Raw genomic sequence first — 16,182 nt, 5'->3', positions numbered from 1 at the left:
GTACTTTTTACCCTAAAACTCGTTTTTAAAGGAACATGTGAAAAAAAATGCTGATATTCCGTAATTTTTACAGCAATAATTTCCATAAAATCACTGAATCACAACCATTAAATAAATATTACTTTATAATAGTTTACGGTAAAAATGGATTTTAAAGATGATGAACACAAAGTTCCAGCACTTTTTAACGGAATTTTAACCGGAATTTCTTACAGTATGGGATAAGAAGAACTGTCTTTAGGTCTTTATCGCTTTGTTGACAAAAAATAATTTTAAAATAGTAATACTAGTTCTTATTTTCAAGAATTACACTATTCACAAAAATCACTGTGTCATTAGCATGCGTTAGGCTCCGTAACTAGTTTACAAATAAAATAAAAAAATATTTAAAAAAGCATTTTTTTTTATTTTTCATACATTATATTTAGCTTCATATCATGTTTCATAAATTAGTAGCATGAATTAAATATTTTCGACTAAGTCACGCAATTTATGTAGGATTCGGTTATTTAATTAAAGTGTTTTATTTTTAACAATACAAAATAAAATATCAATTCTCAGAATTTTCAAATTCTTCATTTTTAAAAATGAAAAATCTCAAGAAAGTCATTCAGTCAAAATATGAGAAAATCATTTATAAGAATATGCTAAATGTTAGCAATTGCAACAAGCAAAATGTTTTTGGACACTTCTTGCTTTAGAACATGGCAAATATTTTAATAAATTAACAACAAATTTTATATTTAAAAAAACTCATTTTTATTTCAAACTGTGTTTATTTTGATAATATGCCAAAAAAATTAGAAATTTATATTTATTTCAAATTATGCGTAAAAAAAGTTTAAATTGACCAATTTAAACCTATAACACCTCTTTAATGACATTAAACTTATCAACTACCAAGTATTCGACATTTCACCAAATAGTTATTATTTAGTTAAAGCAAATAATTGTTATTCGGGTCAGAAATATTATTCGGCACCTTTAAAAAAATTAGATATATATTTTTTTGGTTGCAAAACATTTTAATCATTCATCTTTTCTGTTTCTACCTATCAATCAATAGTTGTATATAGGGAATGTGGTATCCCCATGGTCAGAACTTAAAAAAATACTTAAAAGGAGATTAGATAGAACCAAAATATAAACTATCTCAAGGAACTTCAGTATTGAATTACTTTTAACTAATCACAAAGGCCATAAACTATCCTTGGTTTGGAAGATTGACTTACGAAAATAAGTCTGTTTTTATCGGTTAAAAAAAAAAGTGCGATAGTGAAACACTAAAAAGCTCAGTAATTTTTATCGAAGAGCTTTGGTAATGATTTTGGTAAAAGTAACACTAAAATATGGTTTTATAATATGTGATAAAATTTAGTAAATTAGGCAAAGATTATTAATTTTATTACGATATCTTAGTGCATGGCATATAAACCATTTATTCGGTTAAATTTACTTTTCAGTTTTGTATTTTTTACTAAAAGTGTGGCAATAAGATTTATAATTTTGAAAATCTAAATTTCTGATTAATTGTTGCCCTATGAAAGGAAAAATTTCAAATGAATGGTTTATGTACAATGATGGTTTCTGTAGTATTAATTCTATAATTCTATGTACAATAATGATTTCAAATAATGGTTTCTAAATAAATTTCAAATGAATGGTTATATTTTTTTACCGTGCATTTTAATCATCCGCACATTAAAATTTACTATCATTATTCTTGGTAAGCATGGTATGAAAGAAAAAGAAAGATACAAAACAAATTAAAGAAGTTCATGTAACTCGGAATAATTTTTTTTTTTTTTTTTACAAAAACTTCTTTTTTCAGAATTAACGGTGTATATTGCTTCATTTAACTAATATTAGCATAATAATATTCATTGATAATTACCATAATGTGGCAGGCTGAATATATTGGCAAGTATTCAAGGTCGATAGACACACTATTTCTCCCAATTCGAGACATTTATAGTAGAATAACGCCCAGTTTTGTATGATAAAAAATATTAAAAAAACTCGCTCTCTATTATCTTTTTTTTTTTTCAAAAAAAAATTTTTACTTTCTGCGGAATTATTTTCGTAGAAAAAGCTTTGTTTTTAGTAGCTATAGTCTTAGCGTGTAGGCTTTGTATAACTCCAAATGGTTACATCACTGAAAAGTGAGAAATATATATATATAAAAAATATGACGGTGAGTATTAAAAATAATTTTTCAAGGTAGACTAGTTTTGATATAGAAAAAAAATATTAAGAAAATGCCTGCTACTAAGATTTATAGCTCATTAAGTGTCTTGTCTGTTATTATGTAGCAATTATTTCTTTCTCAGTTTGCATATTTGTAACTAACAAAACTATCTTGTTAATATCATTTCAAACTATAAATCTTTCACTTTCATTTTGAACACCTCTTTAAAAAAATAGGCTTTTTTAAGCATTGGTAAAAACAGTAATATAATACGCAGAACTTGAAATTTATTATACATCTAGTAAATGTTGAAAATAAATTAGGATCTTCGTTTTTTTTCTTAAAATGATCTTCGTTTCAAACACACATATTATTATACAATTCGTTTGTATTTTATATCAGTACATCTTTGTAGAATGCAATAAAAATTCAGAATTGTAGAGCTTCTTCAAGTAAGTGTTTGGGTAAGACCTCATAAGAATATTTTAATTATTTATTTAAAGGTATTATTTAAGTTAATGTTCAAATTAATGTTTCTCATTAGCTTAGCTAAATAAAAATTTCTCGGAAAAAATAAGATTTTAACAATTCTAAAATTTCATCTGATAACCACTATTACTCAGAGATTTAAAAATTAATATATAACTATCCTTATTACACAACCAAAATCTTACATGCATTTTAATGGCCAATTTTCGTTTTTTTTTAATAAATATCAGCGCAAAGCAAAAACTCTCCCTAGCTCATTCCAGATTGTAAACAAACTTCCGGCGATATTCTACTTGGCGTTCCTGGAATTTTCGATATTGAAAGCGCGCCAATATTGCTGTTTGCGGAAGTGAAAATAATTCTAGTATGGTGTGAAAAAGAGAGAGTTTGGTGTTAAGATTATTCCATTTTAAATTTTTAGATTTAAACGACACCGTTTCAATCGTTCAAGTACGCTTGATTTATGATTTAATTTTAACTCGGAATAAACTATTCCTTCACAAAATTTTTTGGTTTGCTCAATACCATGTTCGGAGAGTTAGCGCACCGCAGTTTTTACGGTGCATTTGAAGGTAAAACAATTTCTAGTCATAAAATTATGCTATCAGCTTAAAGTTGTAATCAGAATTTTTAGTATATAACATTTCAATGTTTTCCCATTCTATCTCTCTGGTGCAGTTTTCACCTGCTAGTTTGAAACATTTCAAGATTTAGATTGACAGGTTTGGACACACTTATACTAATTTCTTGAAAAGTCAAAATGAGGAAGAACGGATTATAAAATTAGTTCACTTGAAGTGTAAAATTTAAAATTTTTTCTCTCATTTTATTAGTTTGACAGGTTTGGACACACTTATACTAATTTCTTGAAAAGTTAAAGTAAGGATGGACGTATCTTAAAATTAGTTCACTTGAAGAGTAAAAGTAAAAATTTTTACTCCCATTTTATTAGTTTGACAGGTTTGGACACACTTATACTAATTTCTTGAAAAGTTAAAGTAAGGATGGACGTATCTTAAAATTAGTTCACTTGAAGTGTAAAATTTAAAATTTTTACTCTCATTTTATAAGATTGACAGGTTTGGACACACCTATACTAATTTCTAGAAAAAGTCAAAATAAGGAAGAACGGATTATAAAATTGGTTCACTTGAAGGGTGAAATTTAAAATTTTTACTCCCATTTTATAAGTTTGACAGGTTTGGACACACTTATACTAATTTCTTGAAAAGTTAAAGTAAGGATGGACGTATCTTAAAATTAGTTCACTTGAAGAGTAAAATTTAAAATTTTTACTCCCATTTTATTAGTTTGACAGGTTTGGACACACTTATACTAATTTCTAGGAAAAGTCAAAATGAGGAAGAACGGATTATAAAATTGGTTCACTTGAAGGGTGAAATTTAAAATTTTTACTCTCATTTTATTAAACAAGCAAATTATCGTATAGGTATTACGTATTTATCCATAAGTAAGCTGAGAAATTAAAGTCCTGTATTCAGCGCAGAAATGGATCCTATGTCCAATTCAAACGCATTTATTTGAACACCAAGGGAATAGGGAACAGAATACTGTAAACATAATTGATAGGAAAATTCAGAAAATCAGCAACAGAAACTACACATTGAACTCATGTCCCTTAAATGATTTTTATTCCGGTAAAAAATAATCACTTTAAATAACAACAACTTGACATGTTAAAATCAAATAATTTGAAATTTCAGTCTTCCTCAAGTTCAAGTGAAAGACCGAATTCTTGTTTGAAGAATTACATATGTAATATTATATAGCTAAACATATTAAAACTAACCTGTTTAAATCTACCTACACATATTAAAACTAGTCTCTCTAAATCTACCACAACATATTAAAACTAATCCGTCTAAATTTTACCAAAACTGAAGTTTTTCATCTTAAGATCCATTTGGGATCTCAATTTGAGATAACAAACCGTAATCTCTCTCTTGGAACAATTAATAACAGTAGTGAAAATAAGATATTTATCTGTGCAGCTTTCAGGTTCTTAGTCATAAACTTTGTAAAACTTAAGTTCATCAGGTTTAGATACCTAGCTTTGTAATCAAATTTCATTTAAATCGGAAGTAATTAGCTGAGGATTGAAAATCTGAAGAGAAAAAAAAAATTATCCAAGTGAAGTGGAAAAACCCAGATACTTTTCCTCAGATCATTAAACTAGAAAAATTTTTTTGTTTTGCTTTCAAATGAGTGAAAAAATTTTTTTCGTAATCCTACAATTTGCGACCTAATTTCGAGTAACAAAAAATACCCTCCATAAAAAAAAAACAGAGTAATATGAAAAAACGATTCTCACGTGAATCAAAAATTAACAACAATTTGTATAACGGAAAAAACCCCAGCAATTTGAAATTTCGGTCTTTAGACTGAAAGACAAAAAACTTGTTTGAAATTCGAAGCGGCATCTTAACCTATGATGAAATATTCATCAAATCATACATCTCTTTTTGGTACAATGACCCACAGCCCTTGAAGATGGATTTTTAGTGAACAGATAAGAGAGCGGATGGCCCTCACCATCTGGTACACAATATAAATATGTACCTGCCAAAGTCAGTCTGCGAAAGTCAAGACAAACGTGAGTACTTCGAGATTAGAAGAAAAGAAAAAAGCAATAATTGTACAAGCTTCTACAGAGACAAAAATGTAAAAATCGCATTTCGAAATACCGAACGAAAGGGGGAAAATATAGGAGTATGATATATAGCGGAGTGTGAGTTAAATAGGCTACCTGCATGGGCCTCAGCAACAGGTTCAGGTAGGCCGTAGGGTTAGAGGCTCAGGTGTTTTAAGGATTTTTTACGAAATAAATGGTTCCGCCGTTGCTTAACTGTAAGATTGTCTGCCGTGAGAAGCTATTTTCATATCACGATATAGAATAAATGAGCGTATATATCCGTCCTTTTGTTTCTGTACAAAGATATATCCAAGAAAATGGGAAATAATTCTACATAATGAGAACTCAGGCCCAAAAAATCACGCCGTAGATGATAATAGATAGGGAATTAATTAAGATTAGCATCATAAAAGCAAAAAATTGTATAATGTGCAATGATAATCTGCATCATTTAATATAATTCCGATGTAAAGATTCGATAAAGTAAATGAAGTTGTATGTTCGATATAAATTCAATGCAATTCTAAAGTAAATTAATGATAGAAAAAAATGTTCCCCAGTAGGTGTTAAAACAATAAAAAGCCATTAAAAGAAATTGTTTATAACTATCTAAACTATTTGATAAAATTTATTTTAAAAAATTATGCATCCTTGTAAGGAAAAGTGAAGTATTGCAGGGTAGGTGAGATTCGAAAGCTGGCTAGAGGTAAATTGTTCTACCTAGAAATTGTCAGATTCAAACGACATTAACATTTGCTGTGCACAATACATTATTCCTGAAAAGTCATTGATTTACGACTTTCTTACAATTAATTTTTTTTCTAGAAGAAGTCATATCACCCACTCTTACCCCACTAGTGGGGTAAAACCGTTTAAACATGTTAACAATATGAAAAATTTCAGTGAAATATTAGCAGCCATTATTATATTATGTAACAATTTAGGAAAATTATGCTTGTAATTTTCATATAGAGCAGTCAAGGTCGACTCTAGGAGGAAAGTAACAGGGACAATCGCAGTGGGGCCTGAAAGTGCTGATTTCCTGACCAAAATTACTTACAAAAAATATAACTCTAGTTAATTAATGTTTTTGAAGAAAACTGCAGAGAATTTCTTTATATCTGTATAAAAAGTACGATTTTTTGTTAAGGGTCTTAAATTATAGAAAATATGAAAATAAGGCATTTTGTGCTTTGAAGAAGGAGCTCACAATGAATTTTAATCCATGGCCCGTAAAATAATTGTTCAGCCTTGGATGTAGTTATCTTCTTCCTCTACTGCACTGCAGCTTTCGTTGGCCCAGCATAGATACCCATCAAGAGGGTACCCGGTCTTGAACCGAGAGCAGAGGTATCGAAACATAACAGATCAGTGTTACAATTAGACAAAATCCTTATTGTTTGTTAGGGTATGACTCTTCAGTAAACGTATAATGATCTAGACTAGAAATAATTTCCATAACTCTAATGACCAATAAATAAAAATAGTTTAAAAACAAGAAAACATAAGAGAGTTGACATAGTAAAACAAGCTTAGCTACACAGACGATATGAATTAATCGACAACAGCACATCTATATGATAGGTACATTTATTTTAAATATCACAATTTTTATGCAAAAATTTAAATGATTAATTTGGAAAACCATAAAAGATTGTTTTTACTTAACCTTACATGTGATTTAAATATGAAAAAAAATATGTTCAACATTTTGAAACAGGTTGCAATTGAACAGGCTCATCTGTTCAAATAAATATCTTATACGATAAATCTTAATATTTTTGTGCAAACGGTAATTGTTTTATGTATATCTTAAACAATATACTGTACATAATTATGTAACATATAGTCAATATTATTTATTGTAAAACTTGGATTAAGAGGCATAAATGAATAATAGGAATTTAAAGTTTTTAATTGCTTGATCATAAACAAAATTTAAAACGTTTGATAATAATTAAATTGAAGTTCCATCATCTGTTAACTTAAAATGAACTGTTTCCATTGTCAATAAAATATGAAAAGGAACATTTATTTTCCCCACAGAATTATATAGTGTTTTTTTTTTTTTATTAAACATGAGATTTATATCACACTTAACATAATGGTATGCAATTTAAAAAATGTGATTTCATTTGATAATACAATTTATGTCACTCTGCAAAGTTAAAATCAATTTCGAAGATATAAATTTTATTAAAATATTTTATATTCAATAAAAACAGACATCAATTACTTACCAGCGTTTTAAATGAGGAAAACAACAAGTTTGCTTAATGATGATATTAACTTCTTACATTCGGAAACCTTTAATAAAAGAGAAAACATACAAGTTTGAGATTTTTCTTTAAAAAAAATATTCAAAATTATAAATATTTAAATTATGTAAATTACAGTTTAAATAAAAGGATAAACAGAATGGTTATAAATTTTATTTGCGAGCGTAGTTAAAGATTATGAAATAAGAGTTTTGATTAAAGATCTTTTAAAATACGTAATTATAAAATTGAATTTTAAATTTACGACTTTCTTAAAAATTAAATTTTTCATGAACTATTTGACCGATTTCATTCAAATTTTGCATTTTGCCACGCAAAATTTTTCTTAAAATGATGTAAAAAATTATATACCTTGCAATTCTAAATTTTTTCGACTATTATTAAATAAAATAACAAAAAATAATGCATATTTAATAAAAATTTTAACTTTTTGCATGAAATTATCTTTAGATAAAAGAATTTTCTAATCGCTTGCAAAAATTTTTTAATTCGTCTAAAATGTTCTTGATACATGGCGAAATAGGCAAAAAATTAAATTAGCTTTGAGGGATCCAAACTTAGGATTGCTCGCTTGACCAAACGATTGGGACCATATTTTCCATGAAAGATGATTTTTGAAAAGCAAAACTTCATATTTTTTCCGATTGAATGCATTCTGTTATTACATAAATATACACCCATTTATACAACGATAATATTACAGAGTTATAATAGTGGAAAAACGGAGATTACGGAGAATAAACGGAAAAGCGAGAGTTGTGGCAATTTTCATATCAGTAAATACATTGAACATTTACATATGCAACTTATAAAGCGGTTAAACTACAATGCAACAATAAAAGTAAAAATAAGCAAAATATGGAGATTCATTTTTTGTTCAAACAGTGGCAGTTTGAGTTGCTATAAATTATCTGAGAAAATTCTTTATCTTTATAAGTACATTTTAGCGGAGAAACTAATTGTTTCCAACTAACGTCACAAACTAAGACGTCACTAAGACTAACGTCATAAACCTGGAAACGTGGTCAAGATTGCACACCTGCCGCTTTTACTTCACCTAGCTATTACCCATCGACCTGCGCTACCAGGAATAGAATCCCAATCGTTTAAAGCCTTGTTTCCCAAACTTATGACTTTAGTGTACCTACATCTGTGTCTAAATTTTTCGTAACTCTATGTACCACTAATTAAAAAATGAATGTATTTTTTACTAGAAACAAAATTGCACAAAAGTTAAAAATCACAACTGGCTGTTGACACCACTAATTATTAACTGTTAACTCTGCAAAAAATAGCCAATAGAAAAATACATAATCGTAAATTTTCATGGTCTGCTTTGTTTTTAAATAAAATTTTTTGAAATTTTCGCTTGTTGCAAGATATTTCACATAAGAATGCGTACCCGCGCTAAACTATTCCCGTACCCCTGGGGGTATGCGTATTACATTTTGGGAAACACTGGTTTAGATCCACTATCCACATATCTATCCGGATAATAGTACAGTTTTAGAATAAAAAACGTGCTTCTTACTTTAAATGCTTTACTTTATTGTTTGGGATAAAATCTCTTCCATCGAAACAGTGGTTTGTTTTTAATATAAATTATTTAAGATTGTAAGCGGCAGTAAAACTTGAATCATAAATTTCACTTACTGAGAGGGGAAAGAAAAAAAAGACGTCCCAACTTTACACTTAGTTGATTAAACATGACACATTAACCGACTACCCAAAGCAAAGATAACTCTCAAATAGCAATTACTTTTTTATAAAATGTGTTTCCATTGTATTGGCTATCTTTTTTCTTACAATAGATTTCGTGCCTTTACTATTACACAACTCGATAAGGTCCAACACCATTTCGCCAAATGGCATGTTAAGAAAAGTTTAATGAAGAAAACTTATTGCGTAATTCGTATAAAGTAAAGATTTTTGAAGTCATTCTTTGACAAAAGGCCATAAAAAAAAAACGAGAAAAAGACAGCTATCTGAGATTTTTGTGAGAAGCCGTTCAATTGTTTCACCTGTTCTGTCCCTCAGGAATGGGGACTCGTTTCGGTTCTTTTTCAAGGTTACTAATTCACTTTCGGTTTCAATACATCTCAGTAGGTTTCTGTAATTACTTTGAAAGGAAAAGAACCCGAGAGGCTACAGTTAGGAGCGAATTTCTTTGTATTCTTCCTTTCAATCATGATTTGAAATTACTATTTGTTTTATTTATTTCCTTTTGATTGTTTCGTATTAATAACCTGGAAACTTTGGGAGGTGAAAGTGTGCACGGAAAGAAAACGAAGTAATAAAACAAAAACAACAATTAAATATAAACGTGTAGGCTGGGTTTTAGCTTGCACCTTACGCATCAACCTATGAGAAAGTGAAAACGAACAATTTTATAAAGCTTTAAAGAGAGATTCTATTTAATCTGGGACAGGTGGAATCCTTTATTACACAGACTATGTGTTCCTAAATTGTTCATGTATTGAACACACTCAAGGGCATGGAGCATTTTTTGCGCTGTTTTATACTCTGGTGGACAAAATTAAGAGATGGAAGACATTTTCCAAATATCTAAAAAAAATACTGAATATAAATAAATGAAATTTGGTATGGATATAGATTATTCCATGATAATAAAGTATGCAAAACAAAAATGAAAGTGCCATTCACTGGCAAGACCTATTGCCAATAAATCCAATGTAGTCTGAACTTAAGGATAAAAGATGACAATAAAAATGAGGCTTGTATAGCGTGTGTTGCCTCTAGTATGGTGTATGGTCACCCCTGACAGACAGACAGCATGCACAACGAGTATGCATACTGTTAATAAGGGAGTTAAGGAGGACTTGCGGAAGACCCTCCCATTCTTCCACCAGAGCAATTTTTAACTCCAGAATGGTTCTGGGGGGAGGTTGGCGCATCGCAATAGCTCTCCCAAGAGCATCCCAAGCATGTTCAATAGGATTCAGGTCAGGGGATTTGGCTGGCCAATCCATTCGTTGAATATCCTCGCTTTCCAGATACTCATCAACCATGAGAGCCCTATGTGGTCGCGCATTGTCGTCCATAAAAATGAACTCCGGGCCAACAGCGCCCCTAAAAAGACGCACATAGGGCTCTAGGACCTCCTGCCTGTACCTCTGGCCATTCGCGGAACCATTGTCAAACACATGTAGTGGTGTGCGGGTATCTTGCATGTGCGAAAATGCTTTCCATCTCTTAATTTTGTCCACCAATGTAGTTTTATAAGTAAAGCATTACTACATCAGTCAATTGTCGGCCAAGGGGATTATGAAGGTTAAGGCTTCACAGACTCGAGGCCAACGTCATGAACCTGGCAATGTGGTCAGTACTGCACACCGGCCGCTTTTACCTCCCGCCTAGCTATTACCCATCGACCCGAAGCTGAGTGAGCTTCAAACCGCTACCAGGGATAGAACCCCAACCGTTTTTAATGCCACACTGTAATAAATTCCGGATCGTATGTACTCGCATTAAAAGTGCCGGTACTTTTCACCATAAAATTCATTTTTACCGGAATATGTTACGGAACGAAAAAAAAAATTATGAACCGTAATGTTTAGAGAAATAATGATCGTATAACCACTGAATCACTCTAATAAAATATATTTTGCTGCAAAATTTATGACATAATAATTAACGATAATAATGGATTTTACGCTAAAATGTATTTTGCGGATGAGGCACCGTAAGTGCCTGAACTTCATACTGCAATTTGCTCCGGACGGAATTTTTTACGGTACAGGTCAGTGTCTTAATCACAGCAGCATTGCGGTTTACCATTTATTAAATGAACAAAAAATTTATAAATATTCTATAATATAAACTAATATTAAATTTATATTAAATATAGATTCGCGTTTCTATTTTATTACACGACTAAAAATTCTAAGCTTTATTGTAGTTGAATACATTCAGTGAAATAACGGTGTTGTGTAATAATGTGTGTTGTGAAAATCGATTCAAAAAGTGATCTATGTTTTAAAAATTTAAATTTCCATATCACCAGAAGGTGCAGTAATAATTTTAATCTGTCAAGAATGATTGATCGATTAACAGTGACCACACAAGTAACGCTAACGTGACAAGTACTGGAAGCCTTTCATTTAATAATTTAAATTACATCTATACCTGCGACCTTCAATTTAAGTTTCATAGATCTTCAGCTTAGATTGCAGGTTGAAAATAGTTTTCAATAAGAAACCAATAATTTTATTAATATTTTTATTTGTTTTGAAACCCTATCATCCCTGAAGTAAAGAAATGGTTAACTTTTTCCTTTACGAAAAACCTAAGAACACGGGAAAAGAGCATACTGTATTAAATTCCGGATCGAATTACTGTCGAAGTACTACTTTTTACCGTAAATTTTATTTTACAATAAAATGTTATGGAACACAGAATGTGATATATTGTAATTTTTATATTAATATTTAATGTAAAATCACTAAATCATTGCAATTAAATTGATATTTTGTAAAAATTATAGCCTACAATTTACGGTAAAAATGGATTTTACAGTAAAGTAGAACAACTGTGTAAATTTTTCAAAGATCAGGCAAAGTTTCTCAAAGAGTTTCACTCTTTGAGAGATCACAATGGCTTCCCATCCCGGCATCCTATCCAATACAACCAAACAAAGCCAAAATACAAATACCGTGATTGACGAATAAAATATTTAATTTTTAAATTTAAAAGAATTAAAAAATTATCGATAATTTTAAATTTTTGTACTCAATTATAAAAATATTATTAAAAATATTCGGGGTACCAGAAAATAATGTCGTTTCGGTGCATTTGATATTTGTTATCAAGATTTTATTTTTAATCAATAATGTATTCACTCTCGTTTGCAACAACCTTTCAATGCCGGATCAAAAATGAATCGAAATAGATCGAAAAAAAATTAATTGGTTTTAAAGACTAACAAATATTTAATGCGTCGAAACGACATTACTTTTCAGTCCCCCTAATATGAATATTGCTTTAAATCAATACTTTTAATAGCAGAACGAGATCAATCAATAAAGAACACTTTACACTGGGAACATAACTATTGTTATTACTTATAATTTTTATGCAATAAATGTTATTATTTGTTTTAAAATGGCAATTTTTTTTATCTAAATTCAATACTAATTCTACTTAAATAATCTTTCCAAAAAACTTAATTTATATGAAAAAGAAGAGTACGCAATAATATAATTTAATAAAATAATATTTGTGGTAAAATAAATGTTTTGATGTTCAAAATACTTTGAAATCGTTAACTGAGTAAACTAAGTTTTAAATTTACATGTTCCTCTTCCACATCATAAATCAAGGCAAAATACACCTGAGCAGGGGTAGAGGAGGCATATTTATGATGTTTGCTGAAACTGAAATACTTATCGTAGTGATAAAATACACCATTACAAGAGAAACCAATGAGTAGACAAGATTTTCACCTATTCTTCTTTCCATTCCCTCAAAACTCATAAAATATTCTTCCGCCGCTGGTTTCTTGTTTGTTACTTGAAACAACTAAAAATTCACTCTCTCACCAAAGTCAACAACAGATGTGCTACATTTCTTTATTGTGTTTATTTTATTTAAGGTATTTTTATTTAGTTTCTTTTTTTTTTTTTCAGTAGAGATTGTGCATATTATGCGTACGTAAAGTTACGAACAAGGAGCTTTTTCAGGCATCGCTTTCGAATATTCGTTGTAACCTCAATTTTAAGATAAGTTTCACAAGTAGAACTATTTTTTTTTTCCTTGAGAGGTCATTTTTTAAAGAATCTATTTCAGAAGAGGAACATACACAGTTAAAATGATATTAGTCGAGGATTTCTCACGCATTACAACTGTCTTTTAACAATGTTTAAAAAAAATCACTTGGAATTATCCTTTGAGGTTAAATTGTAATGTATTGATAAATGTTGATCATGTAATTCGTGTAATATCGATATTGATATTTTTTAATTGATATCGTGTTAGATCGATATTGCAAGGCTGAAGAGTTAAATTTTTATACATGTAAATTCAGAATCGGCTCAGCGGTTTAACGCCGATAATAAAGTAAAATATAATATTAAGAACTTTAGCCCGTTTTCAATTTTTCATGACAATATTCCGAGTTATTGTATCTCTAAAATATACATGCGTATTTTTTTTTTAAATGAAAGATGATAAATTTGTTTCAGATATAATATACAAACTTTGAACACATGCATATACATTTTTTTTGACAATTTAGGAGACGTATTTCCAATCCGATAACATTTTTCCTTGATAATTAACGTAATATTATTTTTACGCAAGCATGAAATTTTTCACAAGGACTCAAGAGCTGATTACAGCCTTAATAAGCAAAAGTATCGAATTACTTAGATAATAATGATGGTACTCGTATTTAAAGAACTTTAACATAATCGATATATTTTCAAATAGTTAGTATAAACGGTCTTATATTTGATTTCACTGATCTACCGAAGAAGACACAGTAAACTAGAAATACACCGATGACGTACTTTATTTACAATAACAACGATTCAATACGAAATACTTTTTTTTTTAAAGAAGTATGATAAATTTATGAAGGGAAAAATATAACGTGAAAATTTAATCTCGCAAGGATTCTGATTAAAATATACTTTTTTAAATGTTATTCTATGTTTTATTTCCCATTAAATTTATTATTGGCCTTAAATTATTTCGCCTTTTTGTTTATTTTGCTCAAAATTATGTTTTATCAAATTTAGAAATCTAAATAAAATTTATATAAAATAATGTCCATAAAATTAGTTTAAATAAAGTATTATGGTTAAGAAAATATCTAAACAAACATAGGAATTTTGATTTGATAAGACAAGATTATAAACAAGAGATAGAGAAGAATAAGTACGAGTAGTATGTATAGTTGAATATTTATAAGGTTGTAAAATATTATATTAGGTAAGTGGAGTCTTAGTATTATGAAAATAAATTTTAAATACCATTTTTATATGATAATATTAAGATGGATACTTACTACTAGTAAGATAAATAAAATCTACATTTTACTGTTTTGCTGCGTACTTAACACCCAAAACTTCCACATATTTTTTTTTTAATCGAAATTTATATTTAATTTTTTCATTATTTAGTATTATTTATTTATTGATTTGGCTAATTTGCTCCGTACATCACACGAACTAAATTTAAATCAGGGCGAAGTGTGGTATAAAACTAAGGTGAAAGATCCGTTTTTGCGAAATCTGGAAAAATCTACTCCTTTTGTGGAAATATGGTTCTATTTTTGTGAACTCAAAAAAGTCTAGTCATTATTTTCTGAATCAAAAATTAATGTAGATTTGTTTTTTTTGTTTGATCCTGGTTTTGGGAATTGTAAAAATAAAAACTTGTTTTTCATTAAAAATTTTTTTTACAAAGGGTTTATAATTAGAATGCAAATTTCTGCGAAGAAATCGGTTTTGCGATGTAAAATATTGTTGAATGTTCCATTTTTGGGGTAAAAATATTTTGTGAAGTAAAAAATAATAAGTTATATGAATGAATGCATATGACGTATGAATGTATATGAATAAGTTACATGACGGTAATGAATCCAAATTCCCAATAAAATGTATTTCACTATCCTGTAAACTAAACTAAATGTTAATTGAAGTTTTTGTAAATATATGCTAGCTTTAGAAGTATTAATTACAGAAGAATATAATAGAAAAGTATACCACATGATTTAGGAAGTAGTCCTAATAGACAAAATGATCGCTTAAAGGATTATCTAAGTATAAACATGTTTTTTTTTGTTTTTTGCTTAGTTTATAGATTAGAGCACTTTTTAGAGTCTCTGTTGTAATCTATGGCGGAAGTATTTGTTTACTGCTCATAAAATAAAACTTCTACGTAAAGAACTTATCCCAAATCCAGGTTATTTAGTTATCTTAATCTAGAAAACATTATAGTATTAAGAAAAAAATTATTAATAATAACAACATAATCTGTGCAAAATTCTTATACTATGTACTAATCATTTATAAAATTAACATATTTGACGAAAAATATCAACAATTTACTCAATTATTAATATTACATCTTGAAATTCATTGCTTTGTGCATTTATGTTATGAATTAAGACATTAAGTTCATCATAGTCTGTGAATTATTAAATCTTTGCATAATTTTTTAGACTGACACACAGAGTAGTGGCAACAAATTTAATTGCAATTAAATTAAATGTACGAAAATATAATTTGATATTCAGTACAGAATTAAACGTGAAAAAAGTAGTTTTACAAGTATCAAAAGAGTATTATATAACAACATACAAAAAAAATTAAAAATTTATTGAGATTCACAAATTCTTTTTTTTCTTCTTTCAAGTACAATAGATTGCCTAAATTAATTCAGAAAAAGAATTATTAGCTATTTTACGAAAGCAAAAAGTATCATACCATATAACTATGCTTTTCAACTCATCAGTTGCATACATAATAAATTCTCCCATACAAAAAAAAAATACAACCTATTAAATTTTTTGTGACGAATAAAAAACACCTTTTTCTTTCAAAACACTA

The 16,182-nt window shown here is 28.8% G+C and overlaps 1 protein-coding gene across 2 annotated transcripts in view; it reads right to left on the bottom strand.

Annotated features, from left to right (window-relative positions):
• The window catches only part of LOC107437715 (solute carrier organic anion transporter family member 74D), a 258,380-nt gene that overhangs the window by 133,239 nt on the left and 108,959 nt on the right, over nucleotides 1–16,182 (bottom strand). For both annotated transcript variants that reach the window (XM_071184715.1, XM_071184716.1), the window contains exon 3: nucleotides 7,571–7,637. The gene's annotated coding sequence lies outside the window, so the exon portion shown is untranslated. The remainder of the gene's footprint in view (nucleotides 1–7,570; nucleotides 7,638–16,182) is intronic.

This window comes from Parasteatoda tepidariorum, chromosome 8 (assembly GCF_043381705.1).
Source record: "Parasteatoda tepidariorum isolate YZ-2023 chromosome 8, CAS_Ptep_4.0, whole genome shotgun sequence".
Classification (NCBI taxonomy): domain Eukaryota; kingdom Metazoa; phylum Arthropoda; class Arachnida; order Araneae; family Theridiidae; genus Parasteatoda; species Parasteatoda tepidariorum.
This window is presented reverse-complemented; position numbering and strand designations above follow the sequence as displayed.